General features: G+C 40.3%; 1 protein-coding gene across 22 annotated transcripts in view; it reads left to right on the top strand.

Moving 5' to 3' along the window:
• Positions 1-1,631: 1,631 nt before the first annotated feature.
• NRCAM (neuronal cell adhesion molecule) overlaps positions 1,632-21,522 on the top strand; it is a 145,403-nt gene continuing 125,512 nt past the window's right edge. For 9 of the 22 annotated variants that reach the window (XM_071423602.1, XM_071423601.1, XM_071423600.1 and 6 more), the window contains exon 1: positions 1,633-1,828. The gene's annotated coding sequence lies outside the window, so the exon portion shown is untranslated. Of the gene's footprint in view, positions 1,829-21,522 lie in introns of all 22 variants that reach the window. The other 13 variants (XM_071423622.1, XM_071423619.1, XM_071423627.1 and 10 more) reach the window with 6 other exon arrangements.

Raw genomic sequence — 21,522 nt, 5'->3', positions numbered from 1 at the left:
TAACCAGATCTTTGATCCTACATTTCAAGAAAGGTAAACTTTCAACCCAGATCTTTCTCCTCGAGTGTCCTGCAGTTCTGCAGTCAGCCTCCTGAAGGTTTGGCTCAACATGTTGCCTATGAAATCCATCAGGGATGCAAACAGACAGATAATTTCTCAGCTTTCTCTCTGCATTTCATACCTATATTTTCACAAAGCCAGGAGTGGCTACACAATCTCCTGATGGAAGACAATATCGTGGAAGAAAAGTCAGGCATTATCCTAGCATTTTAAGGCCTCTGTATATACATTTATGCACCTTTACTTAGACTGTAGTGTTTTTGTAGTTAAATAAATCAGCTGGAAACATGGGAGTTGTATAGTGAAGAAGAAAATGTAAGCAAAAAAATTAAAGAACATTGGAACATGTCTCTCTATATAAAATGGTTTTTCTTCACATTCAGCTAATCTTCTTTGCATATTCTGGTCTCAGACATTAATATCCTGGCCTCAGATTGATAGGAGTCTGAATATCTCCAAAGTCTGAAGAAGTAATGTCTGACTTATTGTTTAACCCTTGGATATTAATATTCATGTGCTATATCATTTACAGAATCTGTTATTCATCTCAAGCATTGTTTTCAGAAGGTCAGATGTTCAGATTTAACTTGCCAGAGTCATAATGTGGTTTGTGCAGAGATGCAGAGTAAGGGCTATTTGCTCATCTTAGGCATTGCATTTTGCACTATTAAGTTATCACTGTAGAGTTCAGTTTGAGAGCTCTTCCCTGAAATATATAATGGTTAACCACTGCAAAAGTTGCCACCTTGCAATGCACAAAGGCTATTCCTACAGTGGCTGATCCAAAGGCAAATTCAGCAGCAGCAGTTAATCACATTTGCTATGTTAAAGGTATAGTTGGATTAATTTTGAGCAATACTGAGCACAGCCCATGAAAGACTCAAAATTAAAATAATTTCTGATGTCGTTCATTAAATGAACCGACGTGAAAGGGAAGGAGAGCTCTGTGTGCTCAGCAGAAAGGTTTACTTGGAATAAGCCCCGTTCCCGACTCTTCACCAAATGGTGTCACGCAAAGCTTCCCTTTCAGTGATCGCATCCAAGCGCCCGCCTTCCTGAACTTGTGAACTGCAAATTTAACGAGTTCAACAGGACAATTCTCGAGTGTAAACTAATATCCTTGTCTCCAGTTTGGGAACTCGCTGAAACCATCTATTTAGAGGGGCACTGCCGGGCTAAAATAATGCGGCTATTTAAAACACCGCCCTTGCCGGGGGGGCAGCTCCAGGGGTGCCGCGCGGAGCGCTCGGCTGTCCCCGGCCGGGGGAGGCACAGGCGGGGCCCGGGGCCTGCCGAGCACGGGCGCTGCTGGGGAGGCTCAGGGCCGGCTCGGTCCAGGAGCCCCTGAGCAGTGCTACCATGGCGATTCCACCCCGCTTTTAACCGAGGCGGCGGGGGCAGGGAGCGAAAGAAGGAGGAGGAAGGGATGCCCAAGATGGACGCGCCCCGCGCCCCCTCAGGTGCGAGGGACCCGCGCCCCGCCCCGGCCCCGCCCCGGCCCCCGCGCCGCGCGCGCGCCCGCTCCGGGGCGACTCGCGCAGACGCGCGCGCCCTCCCCGCCCCGGCCCCCCCCCCCCCCCCACCCTCCGCGGGAGCGCGCCTTCCCCGCGGCGCGGCGGGGGCGGAGAGGGGAGGGGACAGCGCGGGAGCGCGCCCGCCGCGGCTCTTCTCGCCGGGCTGCCGAGCGGGCAGCAGCGGGAGCAGCAGGAGCAAGAGCGCGAGTACCCCTTGACCCTCTTCTCCCCGGGCAGAGGAGCCGCACCTTCCCGTGAGTACCGACCTGGCCGTCTCTGTCACCGCGCCGCGCATCACGCACAGTGAGCTGCCGCGCCCGCTGTCGCGCCGGTGTCACATCCATCTGCCCTGCACCGCCGGTGTCACATCCATCCCCGCGCACCGCCGGTGTCACATCCATCCCCCCCGCACCGCCGGTGTCACATCCATCCCCCCCGCACCGCCGGTGTCACATCCATCCCCGCGCACCGCCGGTGTCACATCCCCCTGCACCGCCAGTGTCACATCCATCCCCGCGCACCGCCGGTGTCACATCCATCCCCCCCTGCACCGCCAGTGTCACATCCATCTCCCCGCACCGCCGGCTCGACGGCGAGGAGCCGCCCGCCCTCCGTGGGTGCCGGGGCTGCTCCGAGGGGGCGGGCGAGGAGGCAGCGGCTGAGCCCGCCCGGTGCCGCGGCGGCCGCTGCGGGGCTTTGTTGCGGCGGCGGCCGGTGGCACCTCCCGGGGCGGGCGGGTAGGGCCCGGCGGGCCGGGCGGAGACGCTCCGTGGCTGCGACGCGCCCACATCCATCCCCGGGCGGGCTCGGTCGCCATTTCGTGCGCGGCCCGGCGGGGGCGAGGGCCGGGCGTGTGCGGGGGAAGGAGCTGTCGGTGCTGAACTGCCGCCGTCCGCCTTTCGGCTCTTGCGCCTTTATTTATCGCCCGTACTTTTCTTTTTTCTTTCCCGGCTCCTCATAGTTGCGATTTTATTTAGGTATAAATTAGCTACAGTGTGTCTGAATTGCGGGCTTTTCGTGGTTTTCCCTATTTTGGCTTCTTGAAGGCGATTAATGCAGAATATCGTGGTGAAGTCTGTGTGCAGGGTGCGCTTGTCTCTTTGGTTATAAACTAATAATTAACCAAACCTTCAGCTGACGCTGAGGTCTTCAGCATAGATGTGTTAGTTTTGAACTCTGAAATGTGTTTAAACCAAGGCTTTGGAGTCTAAGTGTAAACAGTACCTGATTAATAATGCCAAGCTGTTTAAATATTTAAGATCATAGTGTGCTTCAGCCCAGTCAATAAGCCTGTTCCATATTGACAAGTACTCTGTGAAAAGAGTGCTGTTGCTTAGCTCTCTGTGTAGTTGGATAAAACAATGGAAAATGTGATATATAGCTCTGCAGTGAAACCTATAGATCATGACATGATGTTTTTTTATCCCTAAAGGTCCAGCTTTTGTGTGTTTATTCAAAACAACCTCCTACTGGGTGAAAAAGCCAGTGTCAAACACCTGGGTTCTTTTTTCTAATGTTCTTTATGCATTTCTTTCTCTGTCTGATTTTGATTCTCAAGTATATTGTGGAAAAGGTAGATGAAACCTGAAAACTTTATTGTATCTAATAAGTGCACTATTAATAATTTTGACATCTCCCATAATTTATTGTAATAGATATGATAATTTATGGATAGTAGTTATATGGGTCTGTGCATAAAACAGGTCACTGACATCAGAAAGCATCTGGACTGTCTTTTGAGTTTGAGAGCAGCTTATATGCCAAAAGGCCGTCTTGCTGTAGTTCTTTGGCAAAAGATATCAGCTGGAAAGAGAAAGGTAGTTCAGTGTTACACAGCTCAAAGAACCTAGAAATCAGAAAACTGACTTGCAGGTGCAGCACCTTTTTAACACCTTTGTCTAATGTGTTTGATGTTATCATTTGTGTGACTATACCTCAGGCATTTGTTTAGTTTTGAATAGAAATTGCAATGCAAGTGACCAGAGCTCCTAATGAGTGTGTTGCAGAAGTCTGTGAAAGTTATTTGAATTTCAAAGTACTTTGAAATTCTCTTGTGTGTCTAAAATTAGCTGTCAGACTATATCAGTATAGAACTGGGAAAGTGTTACATTCTGAGAATACTGAATGTAAAGAAGCAAACCCAGAAGGCTGCTTGGTGGTGACAGAGCTTGGGATCCATTGAATGGATTCACATTTTGGGCTGTGCAAAGGCAGTGTAGCTAAAGGCAAACTGTGCAGTTGTGTCACCACGTCGGAGGGTGGAGTAGTGTACACCAGCTGGTGCTAAGGATGGAGCTAAAGCCTTCTTCACCACTCACAGATAAATCCACAACTAATCATACTCATAATAGTATCTTAATCATACTCATAATAGTATCTTAGTTCTGTCATTAGTATTACAGGCCTCAGCAGAATTATTCAAAAGTAATAATGTTCAAGGTGAATGAGATCACCAGCATCTGAGCCTTAGATACTGTTCCATATCTTCTTGGAGAAAGTGTATTATTTATCACATATACCACAGCTTGTTTGACAAAAAAGGCTGCAATAAGAAAATTTGGCTATTTTTAATGGTCTTTATTTTAAAAAAATGAAATAAATCCAGTGATGCATACTGATACCTCCTGCTAGCTTGTTGCACTGTGGTGTTTCTCTTTGGTGCTCAAAAAGGTGGTAGCAGAAGCTTAGGTAACCAAGTTAAGAGTTTCTTGGGGTTAATGAGATGTCTCTTGAATTGTCAGATTTTATTTTGAGGATTCTGATTTCAAATCAGGTAATGCATGTTGCCTGTTCTTCCTGCTTTAGCAAAATGACTTGCCATGGTATCTGGACATAAATTATATTGAATACGATAAGGGTTTGGCATTTTTTGAGCATTTTGATTGAGCTCAAATAGCTGAATCTGCCTAAAATTAAATCTGTTTTGACTGCACCAGTGAAATTGCTGTTATTCTGTAGTTTTATTAATCTGTCTCAAATCACCTTGAATTGTGATTACTTAACTTCCATTATATTGACATAGTTCAGTGAAATTGTGCTCTTCAGAGCTGGTAAAATGGGAAGGCATACAGAGGAAAGTATATCTTGGTAATGAAAGCTGAGGGAATAATGTAGGAGGTATTGTGTTGGGCAATATGCAATGAATTTGATTTTGCCTTCCTGAGTGGGCTGGTAGTATTAACAGAATTTTTTAAATACTTTCTCTGCAGTGATAATTTGTTGCATTTTAAATTGGTAAGTGTGTGTATTGCCTGTTCAATTCAGTATTCAGGACATTGCAACTTCTGCATTTATGAATACTGTCTCATAAATGTGATATTAAGGGAATTTGTAAGGAGTTAATCTCTAATAATAAGATTAACATGATGCACGGTAAGTTTTGTCCTGCAGTTTGTTAACCAGGAAAGGAGAGTTGCAAGCTAGCTATCTTGCTTTCTTCTGAGCTACTGGAGGCTGGCTGAGCTTTCAGTTATTTACCTCAATAGAAAACTGAAAGGGAAAAAGTGAACAAAGGAGGTCTGTTTTGCCTGTCCCACTTGCTGGGCTGTTGTCTTTGCCCTTTTCAGTGAAGAAGGGGGTAGAGCTGGGTCAGAGTTGAAGAAGACTGAAAAGGAATTCAAGTCTTATATTGAAATGTGAATGATAGCTTAGTTTGAGCACCGAACACATTTGTTAGAATTGATTTTTTTCTGTCTGTGGGAGCTTTAACTGACAGATGGTGATGGACTGGCATATAGACTGCTAGAAGGTACAGCTAGATATGTGTTCAGACCCTGATTAGACACTCAGTAAACAAGTGCATATCTGATGAGACTTTTAATACTGGAGATACTGATGCTAGACACTGTGTGACACACTAGACATTTGATTGTGTGAATTAAGGGCAGACCCCTGCAGCTGGCATACATTCAGGCTTACTTGTCTAGCCTAATTGCATTGCAAATACTCCTCTGGACTGATCTTTAGCTTCTCCCTTCTAGTAGATGTTGAATAAGTGCAGAAATGTTCATCTGGATCCTCTATTAACTGTTGTTAAGAAGCTTTCAATTTTTTTTTTTTTTTGTTTGCTGTATGAATTGGGATGTATCTTAGCATTCATTTTGTGAATACACTGTTTTCCTACACTGTTTTGGTTTTGAAATGGCTCAATTCATAATGTGGTTACAGCTTTCCCCTTGTTAACTTTTTAGTATGGAAGCATAACAGCTTGAATTATAAAATGTTTCTGTAAGAGCTCACAGTACCCCCATTCTCCTTTAAGCAACTAAACTTTATATAAAAAAAGCAGCATTTGATGCAGAGCATTTCAGATGCATAAAAATAGCCAAGAGAGGAAAAAAAAGGCTAGTTCAAGTTATGAGGACGTGATAACTTTAAAAAACAGCCTCATTAGAAAGGAACTAGCTGTCTAAATTGTCAGTTACATCAGACAGAATTGGTACAGATGTTGTCTCTCTAAATTCTGTAAATACTCATGTAAGACTGCTGAATTTGGATGCATCCCAATGGGAATTGAGTTGCCCTTATACTTTGTCTGCATCACAAAGTATACATGGCTTTTAATTTCCTTGGGTTTAAAGTAATTGTTACTGTTTGAGGGGGAAAAAAAGCTGATCCATAACTTCCCGGTAGCATGAGTTAGTCTTTGGCCACTAATTAGGTTTTTCTGGACAGCCAACCAAAAAATTAACATACCATTTTCCTTTAGACTGTTACCTAAGTGAGGACATGACAGTGTTTATACACGAGTACGGATTGTCTTTTTCTGATCTGTGCCCCTGACTTCAAACTTTATTTTCTCTGTGTTTTCAGTGCTGCTGTGTTTGTCCAGCATGCTTCTGAGGGTTCATGTAGAGGAATCCTTTACAATGCCCTTTACTGCCTTTACAATGCCATAACCCTGTAGGGCTCTGTGCGTGTCTGTGTATTTGCAGAGGTGGTGTGTAAGCAGTGAGTGCAGCAGTCAGCCTTTCAGTACCAGACCTGGAGTCAGGAAACAAAAAGTTGTGGTGGTGGAGGACAATTCCATGGAGTTAACTGACCAGAGCACAGGGGCTGGCCAAGGGGAGCCTTCCCCACTAAGTGTTGTAGCATTGCCAGGGTAGTGGAAACCAACAAAATTCAAAAGACAAGGAAAAACAAATCTTGAGAAAGACCACTTTTCAAGAATGTTTAAAAATTCAGTGGTGCTCATCAGTAGGCTTGTACACGAGTTTCTCTTTGTAACAAGATCAATGGTTCTCTTTGCTGTTTCTCCAGTTTAGAAGGACTAAAAAGTAGAGTTTCCCACCCTCCTGCTGTTCATATCTCTAAGACAATCAGAATGTAGGAGGTGCTTGATGTGCATTCCTTCTTAGAATTTTCAAGTGATAGCAGGAAGAGAAAAGTTTGGCCACAGCTCTTCTTTGGGTGTGATAAACAGGTTTAGTGACTTGGTTACTGCCTCTTTGAGTAAGCTGTGAGTCCCTCCACCCAGCCCCACCACCACCTGTAGACCAGTCCTGTGGTCTCTGGAAAAACTAAATAAATAATAGAAGTTAAATCCTCTTTTATTGGTGCTCTTTTGAAATGGGAGTAATTTTTAAATTGTGAGATCAACTGAATTTGGTATATTTTGTGGAATTTGTTACATGGCAACAAAAAAATCAAAACCCGGTTTTCCCGTTGGGCGAGATGAGATGTTGATAGGCTGTGCTAGCCATTTTACTGATTTTTCATCTCTTCTGACTAGGTAATTCCTACTGAAGCTCAGAAAAGCAAAATAGATTCATTTTCCTTTCCCATCCTTTCAAAACTGTACAAGATTTGAGTAAGTTTGCAAGAGAGAGCTCTTCATGGAAAGAGAACAAGAATGCAGGTTTTGTGTGCAGTGCCGAATACCCTGAAGCCTCCAGGCATTCTTGAGTCTTGGAGCTGTGAATTTTGTGTTCTGGTCCAGCTGCTGTGAAGAGCTGTGTTCTCTCCACGGAGGAAGTTTTTTACAATGAGAACAATCAGCCATTGGAATAATCTCCCCAGGCAAGCAGTTGGTTCCCCAACACTGGACAATTTTAAGATGCATCTGGACAGACTTTTGGGACATCTTGTCTAGACTGTGCTTTTGCCAAGAAAAGCTGAACCAGAGGTCTTTGAGCTCCTTTTCCACTGTGGGGTTTCTGTGGTTCTGTGTTATGTTCTTGAGGCTCTTACAGACAATCCAGGGTCCTCCAAGCTACTTTCTGCTGCAGGTGTCATTATTATTTCCTTGGCCTAGGTTTGGTTAGGGCATAAAGGCAGATAAGAATTATCACTATTGCTGCAACTCAGTCTAAGTGGTACTACAAGGGTGTTTGGGACACCTTTGGGCTTGTGAAGGAACTCACCATTCATACTGGAGCTGTTTGTACCTTATGTATAGTTTGGTGTGCTTTTTTGCCTGCTGTAGTGATTGTGTCTTTATAGAAATTTCTGTACAGTGCAGCCCTGACACCTGCAATGTGAAAATAGTCTTTCAAATATCCCTGTTTTCCCTCAGAAGCATTTAATGTGTTTATGGACCTTGGAGTCTAGTAGCCAATATTTCAATGTATTACGAAGTGTAACATCTTTCCCAGACAACACCAAACTTATAATCTCAAAGTAAATTGAAACTTCAGTTCTGGTTTTCTTCTTTTATGTTGCTGGAGTAATTAAAAAATGATATGTAAACTTGGTTCTAGACAGGGACAAAACAAGGAATGTCTTAACTTACATGTGAGCTATTTCTGCATGATAAAGTTGAAGTGTAGACAGTTGACTAACTGGAAAGCAAGCCAGTCCAAGGTGACTAAAAGCTAAATATCTATTAGACCTTGTTGGTGGTAGTTGTATGAAGTACATTTTTAACTTAAAAAGGGATAAAAATGTTGGAACATAGAAGAAGAATGTGACCACCAGAGGGCAGACACTGTGTTTAATGACTCCAACCCAAAATTCTTAGAAAGGAGTCTATGCCTATAAAAATGCAATGAGATAATGACTGAATAAATAAAACAGTGAAAAGGCACAAAATTTCATATACTGACAGAAATAGAATACTGTTTAGTGTTTAAGATGAAAGTGAATATGTCTGCTTAGAACTCACCTGAGGTTTTGTATTTCTACAGTGGAAGTCAGAGTAGTTCATCAGATCATGTAGTTGACCTGTAAATAATGAGTTCTTTAACTCAATTCATTTGCCTTTATATTGAGTCCAGTAATTTTAATTTGAACATGTTTTTCATTTGGAAATGAAAAGTAGACTCCTTTCTCAATAGTTTCTCCCTTGTAGTTAAAAGAATAAAGAATCTCTCTGAATTAAATTTCATGTTTTCCCAGATATATCCCAGGATTTGCATATAGTTTTATTTTATTAATAATATCTGTGTCCTTTAAAGTGTGTAATTTTGCTCTTCAGAGTATTATGGAAAATATTTAATATTACAGACCTTAAATGCTTCAATAAAGTAGCCTTTTTCAGGAAAGCTGTAGTGTAGATTTTAGTGAAAAATGATGTCTAGTAATTTTTAATTAGCTTACTTGACAGGAATGTAGGTGTTTAATTAAAGTAAGTGAATATTTTGGATTTTACTGCTCATGCACTGTCTCAAGTTGCAGTGATAATGTCTTTTCTTTGAATTATTTTCCTCTAAAACCTAGACTGGTTTTGTGAGGAAATAAAAGCCTTTAACCATTGTTTTGAAGCCACAATATTTTTTACAATCATGTCTTAAAAGACCTTTGGTTACTCTCTGGGGGTCTCAACTCTACCAGTTATGCTGGTACTTTTTACTACTAAAGTTTTATGTAGTTCACAAGCTTCTCACCTTCTTGGCATTGAAATACAGGAGTAGGTTTCTCATCACATCCAGAATTGACAGGATCAGACATCTGAAAGGGTATCATGGGATTAAATATGAATATGCAAATCTTAATAACTCATTCACTTGAATAATGTGTCGTAGCTTCCCCGCACCCCCCCATGTCTAGAAACCTAGAAACACCTGAAAATGAAATAAGAGTTGCAGTCAATAATTGGTTGATTTTTGCACCTTAAAAAAAAAGTAAAGTGGCTAAAGTTATGAGGCTTGATAGCTCTCTACAAGGGCTCAATTCTATCCCTTAGATACAGTGGCAGAACCACTATTGCTGAGAACATCTGCAGCATCACAATCTGTTGGAAGTTAAGTGGCTGCCAGGGCTAATGCCAAAGTTCACATTTGTAGGAAGATTAGTCTTTGCTCTGGATAACATTAGTTATGTTATCCAGACATTTATGTGTGTTTTTTTTCCTGAGGTAAAGCTGTCCTAAGAGTCAAACATTCCTGTGAATTCCCCTACCCACTTAGTTTAACTGAGATTGTATTGAAAGACAGCCCAACAGTTACTAATCATACTCAAGGCAGCAAGCTAAAGTAAATAAATATGATTTTTAAAATTATTATAAATGGGAAAGTTCAAATTGCAAACTAATAGGTAGCTTCCTGGTTTGACTGTCAATAGAAAGACATATTTATTGAAATGGAAGAGAGAAGAGGAAGAAAGTGCTGAAACCAGAAGAAAATGTGAAAATAAAGTGAGGAGAAACAGAGCAAAGAGAAGAAGCCTAGTTAATTACATACAAATAAGTACTATGATTTCTTGTTTACTAAAACAAAACTTCAAGCTGTAGTTTTAGGGAGTGATGCTCAAAACTCTGAAGTATTGTCTGAATTAGTAAAGAACTAAGTTTGAAAAAAAGATTTGTAAGATTCTTCTCCTAAAGATTGTTCATCTGTTCCTTTACTTGCTGCTCACAAGTGTAAAAATGACCTTTCTGTGACACTTTCTTGATCTATGCTCCAGTGATTATTCTGCACACATCTGAGTTGTGACAGAACACTGGAATGAAAATTGCAAAATAGTCCAAGAACATATCTCTCTGAAGATGCAGAATAATAATGATCCCTGAAGTTGAGTGCCTGGATTATCCTGGATAGTAGAGAGGATGGAGTGAGGCTTCTGTTTCTGCAAGTATATTTAAAAATAGTCGAATATTTGCTTTTATTAGTAAAAGATAAATATCTGTGGTCGTGGGAAATAATTTATAATTCACTAGTGGTGGTGAGCTAGTGCACTACTTTAATTTTTGATCCTTTTCAAAAATAGAGTTCAGATTAGTGGAATTAGGAAGTGTTTGATCATAATTTCAGTAATTCTGCTCAGTTTTAATGTTAATTTATTTTTATAATTAACGATGAAAGGTACTGAACTGATGGCCTTGAAATATGACATTAAACATTTCAGTACTTGTCAGTATATTGCCATTTGAATATTACTATGGGAAATAGAGATATTGATAATTTTTAACACTGAATATCATTGTAAAGAACAACCCATCCCTTTTCAGACAGAACTGAAAAGGTAAGTCAACCTTAGTAATGTAATTCAATTTCTGAACACTAATCCTCTAACAAAGACTTGAGCAGAGCCCAAAATAAAACACTTGCAAGTCTATAAGTAGGACCCAGAAGAGCAACATTTTTTCCTCCCTTTTCTTCTTTATCCCTTCATTGCTTTTTCTACTATCCAGTGATAGATTTTTAAATACCTGCTATTCAGGCATAGGCAAGTAATTAGTATGTAAATCTTACTTTGGGTGCAATTGAGTGTTAGTAGGCACAGAAATATAAAGTAAAACTTACAGCTGCCTTTTAAGAAGGCTTACATACTTAATATAATCAAATGGTCGGACTTTGAAGTATCTTAAAACCTTTGTTGTCTAATAACTTCTGAGTTTTCATATAAAATTATTTTGCAAATTTCTGTGTGTTGTTTGAGACTGTGGCTATCTGTCCATACATTACCAGTCCTAATGAGATTGTAATGTATGACTACAGCTTCTAGACACAATTGATGGGTACTATGCAGTACAGTTTTTTAACACTTAATGCTTTTCAAGAATATTAAATACTGCTCCACTAAATAGATTCATATTGGTGACTTTTGTTACTCTTTTATTATTTCACTGTTCAGTACCACAGTTTAAAAACTCTCTGTGAAAGGACACATGGTTAGCATAAGTATTCCACTTTCAGAAGTCCTTCATGTAGCATACCTTGCTCATCAAAAGTTTCCTTTGCTGTTAGTGAAGCTGCATTTGAGGTGATTAATCTTATTGGTGATGTGGAAAGGAAAACTTAGATTAAACTAGTTTAATTCTGAAAAGTGCTTCAGTAACTTCAGTACTGGAAAGCTAACAACTATACTGTAAAGAAAATATAATATCCTGCAGATGGCTGAGGACAATGCCACTAGTACTGAGTTTGGAGAACCAGCAGGGCCAGATTATCCTCACTGACTTCAGCATGAATGGATGATATTCTGTTCTAGTGAAGTTATTGATTAGATACAGAGATTGATGACAAAAGGTAATGAGTTTTGAGATTTCATTCATTTTTGTTATACTTTGAAGCAGGGGGTGTGTTTGGGTGGAGCTTCCCTTGCACATCCAGCTAACTGTCCCAGGAACTGGTAGTGGCTTTAATGTTACATTGGCAAGTTGCAATCATTAGAAGTATCATCATACAGTAGTTTTAAATAAAGAGCTTTCCATTATGTGTATTTCTGTTGATTCTCCAAGCTGTGATTTCTGCCAAGGTTATTTCTATTTATTTTTCAGGCTATGTATTAACTGTGCTATAAATGTAGAAGTGCCCCAGCTTGACTTCTTGTGAGCAAACATAGGTAAGAGAGCAGGAGAGTAACCTTTACTGCCTTGGATAATTGAAATAAAACTATGCTTGTAGGGAAGGAAATGAGGGTGGGAGTGACACCTTCTAGGGTGGTGACTGTGCTTGCACATCAGCACTGGTTCCCCACTGCTCCTAAGGTGTCACCTGTGTTTGACATTATGGCTGCTCATCACTGTTGATTCAAAGCAGTCATGGTTGATCTTTAAGGAGTAGGAAAACTGTTGGAATTGCCTAACAGTGTATATGAAGAAAATATTCAGACTAAGAACAAACTTGTCTGTAATGGCTGGGTTTTTTGAGAAGCCAGAGTTGTGAAGCTGATCATGCTTGGACTGACTGAGAACCTGTGATGCCAGTGGTAGGTGCAACCTTCACTTGGGAAATACTGTTCTGATCCTGTCTGGGTAGTAATTTAAAGTACTTGCAGTAATTTGCAGTGAATTCACTTCAGCTATTTCAGAAAAAAATGTGTGAGAAATGACTGGAGTTCTATTTTTCCATCTGGTGTCATTATTTTAAAATTACATGAAAATCTCAGTGTTACTGGCTTTTTCTGGTCTAGCATATATGTAAAATGGGAATGATGTCTCTAGGATTGATCTGAAGCCTGAATTGGGCTTTTGATAATTTGCTGTCATTTAGTTCACTGCAACTTTGATAAAAAAAGTATTTCTAGGTACTGTGCCAGAAACCTAAATTTGGAAACCATTAAGGAAGCAACACAGATGCAGATGAAGTAGGCTTAACATGTTGACAAATTCTGTGAGATGACCATAGTGTTTCCTTGAAAAAGACAATGTAGTCCCTTGTCTCCAAATAAGTTTCTCAATATTGTTACACAGACAGCTGTTTGTTTAAAGAGTGAATGGGAAAGGTAATCAACTAGTTTCTGTTGTGTTGAGTAATGCTCATTTGAGGAATCTAATCTCTTGGATAGGGTCTGATGGTCCTTTATCACCTGGTGGTGGAAGTCTCTTCATCTGGATTAAATGAGACTACACAAAACATTTTCTGCTGATTATGCATGATCTGATTCCTTCAGTTTACCATAAACTCTATTCCATTTTGTATTTCCTGGCTGTCTTGCATATACACAGAAGATTGCCATGTAAATAGGAGCAGTTTCAGCTCCTGAGGGAGTCTCTGGGAATGCTGGATTCTCAACATCAGATGCTATTCGTGCTTGCAAGCAGCTCCAGTTGGCCTGTGCACAGCTGGAGCTGCCTAGGGAAACTTCAGGGACTGCCCATTATTCCCAGCTGAAGGGGTCCTGTTTACCAGCTGCCTTGTTATAAAGGCAGGTGAGAGTTTATTCAGTCATCATGCTGTGCAAATGCTACAAGAGACTGATTTGAGATATTTCATTTGAACAGTTCCTGGTCCATGCTGGAGGCTGGTGAGTAAGTGTGCTGGGTGTGCACACAGACACAGCCGTGGTAACTGTATGGTGTTTTGAATGTAATTTTGTTTTTCTCCATAATTATAAATTCTGTATATCTTGCTACAATATAAAATATATTGGTTTAAACCAAAATTTGGTAGTAAAATCAGGATAAAGGAATGGATACACATTTTACAAGCTTTCTGAAAAACTCTGTGGTATTGTGCTGTTTTCCTGGAAGCACACTATGTCTTAAGTGGTTTCTCTGCTAGTGTTAATTGCTGACTTTACAGCCATTGCCACTAACAGCATGTAATGTTTCAAACGGCCTGCTATAGCTTCTGAAATGGGATGCCTTTATCCTGGTGACAGCATGGTGTACAAATGTTAGTACTTCATCAAGACTGTATAGCAGTAGAGTTGGGCAATGGGAAGGTGATGAAGGCTGGGAGGGTATTGCCACACATGTATCCTTTTCCCTCAGGCGTCTGCTTTTAGCTACAATCAGAGATGAGACCTTGGGATACTTGTTACTCTGCTGAGTGTATGCCAGACTTGGTAGGACATGCAGCACTTGTATTTTCAAATTTAGAGAGACCATCAGACTAAACTGAACCAGATCGGGGCTTGGAACCCTGTTGGATTCTAGGATATTTTTCTGACAAATGTTACTGCAATAATTGAACATATCTGTAAACGTAGTGTTCATTGTCTGGTTATGGATAATAAAGTGGGATCCTGTCTTTATAACTTAAACTCAGCTGTACCAGAATCTGAACTATCTGGTATGGGGTAGACCTGCCACTTTGTGCAGAACTTTGTTTTTAGCATTTTTGCATCTTGCTGAAAAGTAAGAACTCACTGAAGACCAGTCCAATGAAATCCTCGTCTGTCTTTCCTTAAAAGCATTAAGGAATCATTAGGATATTGTATCTAACTTTGAATTTGTTCCTTTGCTGAGCAGAGTGGGAGGCAAATGTTTAAACCAGATGACTTCCAGAAATCCTTTCCAACCTTAACTACTCAGATTATTCTGATATCTTCTGCCCATTTCAGAACAAGTTTGTCTGTTGTTCTTCTGTGGACAAATGTTTCAGAGTATTGGAAAAAGAACATTTTTTTCCCAGTGACTGGGTCACAGAAGAAGTGGGAGATCCTGGTTCTGTTGTGTTTTGGTTGTTGGGGGTTTTTTGTTTGGTTGCTTTTTTAGTTATTTGTGTTTTGTTTGCTTTTTGTTTTGGTTTGGGGTTTTGTTTTTGTGGGTTTTTTGTTTTTTGCTGGGTTTCATGGGATCTCAGTCACTTCTGTGCTCTGGGTTCTGACTGCCAGGACAAAGAGCATGGTATGTGAAAGTTTTCATCTGTCCTGAGCAACAGGGAATGAAAGGCTGCCAGATTGTTCTTTCCAGTGAGCCTGTATTCTGTAATAAACCATCAGCAGCCCCATTCAATCAGCCCTTCTTATGGGGAGCTTGATGTTGGATCTCCCATCAATCATTAAATGTGTGCCCTAGCCACCTGGCTGAGGAGGAAGTCAGCAGAATTATCACTGTTTCTGCTTCTCAGGAATTGTGATCCCCACCACATCTGACTTTTGCAGTTCTTCAAGAGAACTCTTGTAGACTTCAGGTGCTTAATCACATCTACTTAGAGAGCTGTAGAGTGCTACACCAAAGACAGGTGTTTATCTACTCAGAATATGTGTTGTGTGCACAGCTGGGGGAGTGAAGTTGACTCTCTAGGAACTTCTAAGGCTCACCTGGGGCCTGTGCAGTGTACTTGGATATCTGCCTACATTCTGTGACTTTTTTATGCTACAAACTAAATTGCTGTTCAAAATTTAGGTGGGATAAGGTGAATTAGCAAAAGGTTTAGTATTAACTCCCTACCATAAAGTTATCTGTTTTATTAGTGTCAAAACTTTGTTTTATCATCACATCCCATGGATGTGAGTAATTCACCAAACTGGAATATTAGACTCTAGTTTAATTTCCAAGGATAAGTGATGATAACTCTCTAATTTAATTTATATTTGTACTAAAATACTAAACTTCAGTTCATACAACTGTACTGTTCATGTATACCACAAATGCTACAAAGACTATTCATAAAATAAAGAAAAAGCCCCAAACCAGGTCCACTATGTGAGTCCTGGTTTGGATGCTGCATTTGCGATTAGAAGACATTGATTTGATGTCACAAGTATTTTTAACAGGATTTACAAAATGCAAATAGCATTATGTAAGACAGATTACCTATGGCTTTAATACAGGATTGTTTTTAAGCCAGAGGCTACATTTTGCTGGGTTATGTATGTTTAAAACCAAGCACATTAGGATTAGGCTTGGCAGAATACCATTTTCCAAATCCTTGATATTTTCAGGTTAGATTACTTCAAGTTTTTAATTTAAAATATGAATTGAAAATCTGAATTTTGATTGTTTTTTTAAGTAACTTTCAAGGTGGATATCGTCTTGAGTCAGGATTGTTACAAACAATCTAATTTGTGTTGGTAAAATCAGAAATTGCTGTAGTCCATCATACCCCCATAAAGTTTTTTTCTAAGTCAGGGAGCTACTTGGTTCTAAAACCAGCAGAAAAGACCAAATGCATTTCCTGCATAGCAGAACATATGTGGATAACATGTCACATTGCCAAGCAAGTCAGTCAAGTGTTGGCTTTGCAATGAATCATGAGGAAAATCTTACAGGCACTTGAACTCCAAATAATTTCTCAAAGGCCTCATATGTACAGTATCAAAAGTTCTTGACCTTTAGGTGAATGAGATTTCAGGAAACTTACACAGCTGGCGTGGAACAACTTCATGTGACTCTGCATTGTTGTCATTGCTTTATGCTCTGAATGCCTGAAATATGGCACTCCCTAACAGAGAGGCTAAGAAAGTTTCTGACAGTGGTAATGTTTCCTGCTGGAAAGCTGAATTGTTGGATGTACTCAGCAGCCAAGGTTCCTTATTAACAGACTTAACTGGAAGGTTGCCTTTTTGTCCCCCCAGAGTAATTTCAGTTTTTCTGTTTCACATATCTTATGCCTGGTTTCATGCAAATGTGTTGATATCTGGTTTGTTCACCAGATTTCTTCCAAACTTTTATTACCCTAATGTTTTTCCCAGGGAAACATTTGGCAGCATTTCCTGCATTGCAAGGAATTGTATATACAATTTAATATATAGATGCCAAGGAAGAAAAAGTAGAAACTTAAGAGGGGAAAAAAAAATTTAGCACTTGTCAAGTGCTAGTACTGCACTTAAATATGCAAGGAAAAAACCTCAACATGTACTGTGCATGTAGATAGTTTATTCTTTCTACTTTAAATAATAAAAGTTCTTGTATTCTGTGACATGTATTTGTATCTCTTAGTATAACTAGATGGTTTGCCCATCAGCTTAGTTGTCATTTCTGTGGAACACTGTACTCCGAGCACCAAACTACAGCTCCAAATGCCACAGGCCATAAGAACTTTAAATGTTAGGGAAATAATCAGAGCCTGTCCTTTTAGAAGATAAATTCCTGTAGTATTCTCCCTCTGCCATTTCTAGGGAGCATTCAGATAGATGCTCATGTGCTCTTCAGTGGGGGAATGATGATTGTTTCTGAGACCTGAAAAGTGGATTCTGACTTGCAGAATTTTAGGATGGTAATAATTTCTGGTAAAAATTGGCTGGAAACGACCTTAAGAAAAGCTCCTTTTAAGTGGTTACCAACAATTTACGTTCAAAGAGATTAAAAAAAACAATGGAGTATGAAGCTTGATGTTTCTTAAATACCAAGGAAGCAGCTGGAAAAGCCAATGGCTTCCTGCAAAGCTCAGCTTTCCCTGTAGCCCTCAGTTTTAAGCAGGCAGGAATTAATCCTGGAGATATTGTGCTCTCAGCTCTTAGATGACAGCCTGGTCAAGGACACAGTGGTGTTTTGCATGGCTTTTAAACCTCTGCTCTTGAATAGGTGGGATTAGTGGGGGTTCTTGGATTTTACGGTAGGAGGGGAATGGGTGTGGAACAGCACTGAGATGGAGCAGCAGTGATTGCTGCCTAGAGTGACAGTGCTGCTGGAAGAGATGCTCCTGTTGAGCTACAGGTGTTGGCTTGGCTGTTTTTCTTCAGTAGGTTCCTTGTTACCCTCTGTGCTGCCTTTTGGTCAAGCTGAGCAGTCTGCAGAGCACATGTGCCACAGGCAAGCCTAGGACAAAGCATGATGCAAAGGGGAGGTTTCGTGTCCTCCTGTCAGAAACTATTTCCTTTTTTTTGGACTGATACAGGGAAGGGGTAAACATATACCTGTGTAATAGATACACCTTCAGAGTGACACCTGCTAGCCTCCACCATGTGGTAACCTTACCCCATAAACTCATTTAAATGAAAAAGAGCTCTTTTCATGGGTACAAATGAGCCAGAAATTGCCAGGGAATTGTTAAGCAGTGAGTTAACAGGTAAATACAGCAGATGACTAGCAAGTTGTCTACTGTCACCATCTCACACTAGTCCATAAACTGAGCTGTTTCATCTGAAAGCAGGAGAGTGCCAGTCCACCTGGAGAGGCAGAACCACTGCTCTGGCAGCTCTGGAAAGCTTAAGTCCCAATGCTGAGTCTGGTCCTCCTGGATGCTGTCCTTCCTTGGAGAGGCTGACACAGCACTCTGAGGAAAAGGACACAGGTTTGTTTTATGCTGGGGATGTGAGCAGGATGATGATCTAGCCTTCTGTTTTCCAAAGCTGTGTTAAACCAGTGTGGCCCAGCCAATGTTACTGCTTGCTCAGCCTGTTCTAGGGATCCAAACAATTAGCTATAGATAATATCACCTAATTCCACTGTGAAATAAAAGAGAATGGGTGGTCAAAAACCTCCTGACAAGAGCTGTTTTGCTTCGAATAATGCAAATTAAGCTTCCTAGCCCAGTGAGCAGGGAGCTTTTTGCCTGTAGCCACAGGTCTTTGTTCCCTTTTCTGACAGACTGCGTATCCATTCATCTCTCTGATTAGAAGAGCTGCTGCTACAGTCAGTCAGGAATGGTAAGTGTGTGTCTGGCTGATCTTGGTCTCTCTTGCATTTAGGAAGTCTCTGCACAAGCACATTGAGCTGTCTTTATGTTTGGGCTTGTTAATGGTGACAACTTAATATAAATTAATTTCCAGATTAATGCTTACTCCAGTCCCTTTGTCAGACATGTGAGCAAAAATTGGTATCTCTGTATAATAGAAGTACTAAATGTATTGCAAGAGAGGGAATACTTAACAGAAAATACTTCTTTTCTTTTTCCTGGAATGTGGTATTTTTAATATGATCTCTTCCATAATCATTTTGAGAAAACAGAAGTTGGACTCTATTAATTCATCATGGCTTTTGGTGAGTCTTAATAATAAAATATTTATATCCTAAAGCCATTTTTTTAGACCTCTGTCTGTTTAGAAAGCTATCTATTAAAATTATATGGTTTGTTTATAATCAGAGAAGTAACAATTTCTATACATGAGAAAAAAGAGGCAACTGGAATATTGTTTTCAAAACTGTTTCCCAATGTGGCTGTAGACTTTTTTTCTGAGATTTGGGGAGAAAAGAGGTTTTTGAAGGAGGAAAAATATTACACAACAGATGCAGGTGCAGCTGAATTATACTGTAAATATCAGATATGTATGTAAAATAAACATTTTAAAAAAATCCTCTTCTGTTTCTGTGTTGTTTTCCCAGTTCTTGGTTTGGTTTTTTTTTTCACCCAGTGACGAGTGTTGCACTGGCTTAGGTCTAATCATAAACTTAAATACTGAACATAAATTCAGTATTTAATTCTAGATATTTTTTGACAATCAATTCACAATTCATTATGTAGCTATTTTTTGTTTGACTTTTGGGTTTGCTATTTTATTGTCTTCTGTTTTACTGCAAGGCCCTTCTTCAGCTGTAGCCAGTCTTTATAGCTATGAGGATTTTGGAGCTCTTGAAGGCTCAGAGTTTACTCCTTTTCCAGGTCATTTCTGAATCCACTGAGCAGCATAAGCCTGAGCATGGATCCCTGCAGGACTCAGGATAGCCTCCCTTCCCTCCAACATGATTTCCTAGTTAGAATTTTAGAGCTGTCCCTCTCAAAATAAGCAGAATCTCTAATGAGGGCTCCAAGCTTGTACTTTTTCCTCTCCCATGCTTAATGCCTGGTCTGCATTTAGCAACCAGTGTTGAGTAGCAGTGCTGATAGATAATTTCTCTGCCTACTTGTTGCTATGGTTTTAACCTGCTTTGGTGTCCTAAAATACAGACTTATACTGTGGGACACCACTAACTCTAAGCTGCTGAAACTTGGAATAGGGAACAGGGAGAACAGTGTGTAAGGAGGGCACATTTTAGATCTGTTTTATGCACTAGCTCATTGGAAATAGTTTGGAAGAAGTTCATAGCTGATTACAAATCCTTGTCCTTTTCTTCAAGGTGCAGTACTCTACTATGTGTTAGGATTTTAAATTATTTTTAAATAAAGTAAATGAAAGCCTGATAATGGATTTTTCCATCTTCAACAGCAAACATAAGTTCTGCTTTTGAATTTCTGCTTTTTATAAAATGGATATAGATACTCAGACTGAATTACAATTATTGTTTTAATTGCTTATGGTATAAATGCAGAAATCAAAAACATGTGACTTCTCTCTCCCAGAGATATAATCATTTAATGATGGTCACAATTTTGCATAATTCTTCATACAAACACTTGTCCCTCTTCAGTTGCTGAGTCAATATATGGTGACAGTTGAAGATGAGGTCATTCTGAGTTCAATCCATTATCAAATGTTACTTACCTTTGCATCATAAAAGCAGAACTAAAATGTACCAAATTTGCAAAATGGCAAGCTGTCTGTGGCATGATGGGGTATTGTTCTGGGTGTGGGAGCAGCTGCCAGGTCCCAAAAACAGGCTGTAGAGGTGGGGAAAGTGGCAGCAGAGCTTCTTGCCAGTGAGAGGGTGGTATGACTCAGTGCTCTCAATGGGCATGCTTGACTTCTGAGTGCCTTTTCTTGGATCAGAATAGCTGTAACTTTGGGGCAGCCTGACAACATTGCCTTTCTGTGTAGTCATGTTGAGAAAGCTGACTGATTCAGACTTCTTTTTAAATAGTTGCATGTGTAGTGGCTTTTCTGGTTTTGCAGTGCGTTGGTTGTTATGTGCTGAGTTGGACTAGCAGTGATTCCTGGCTGTAATATACTCTTTTGCGTGTGTATTTTTTTCTTCTGATTCAAGTTTCCAGTAAATTGGAAATAGCCTTCTTTGTTCTGTATTTCTCCCCTCCTTTCACTAGTCAGTGTCAGTGTAAGGGTTTCATTGAGCAGGACAGTAAGAAAGGACAGACAGTTGGAGGCGACAAGAAAATGAAACCTCTGAGTTCTCAAGGGATGATAAGTGACTGGTGGCAAGATAGAAAAGATTTCTTTAAAAGAGCTCTATGGAAGAAGCAGAGAACTAAAAATATTTTCAGCTATATTGAGTAAAGAAACAGACAGCAGACTAGAAAACCAGGGAAAAAATGGCATGGAGAGGACTATGTTGATGGCAAAATTCAAATTGAGAACAAGAAAATAACTTTACATTGTAACATCAAAAAGGGCCATCAAATTTCTCAGGCAAAATTTTCTCCTAGTGAAGCCATGCTGGCTGTCAAAAATCACCCTCTTATTTTCCATGTGCCTAAGCATAGTTTCCAAGAGTATTCGCCCCATGATCCTGTCAGGTACAACAAGATTGGCCTGTATTTCTGTGGGTCTTCCTTTTTTCCCTCTTTTAATTATGGCTGTTATGTTTCCCCTTTTCCAGTCGGTGGGAACTTCATGGGACTGCCAT

This window comes from Agelaius tricolor, unplaced genomic scaffold, assembly GCF_023055355.1.
Source record: "Agelaius tricolor isolate 1412-34295 unplaced genomic scaffold, bAgeTri1.0.p SCAF_3, whole genome shotgun sequence".
NCBI classification, from domain to species: Eukaryota; Metazoa; Chordata; class Aves; order Passeriformes; family Icteridae; genus Agelaius; species Agelaius tricolor.
Note: the sequence above shows the minus strand (reverse complement) of the source record. Positions and strands in the feature narration are given on the sequence as shown.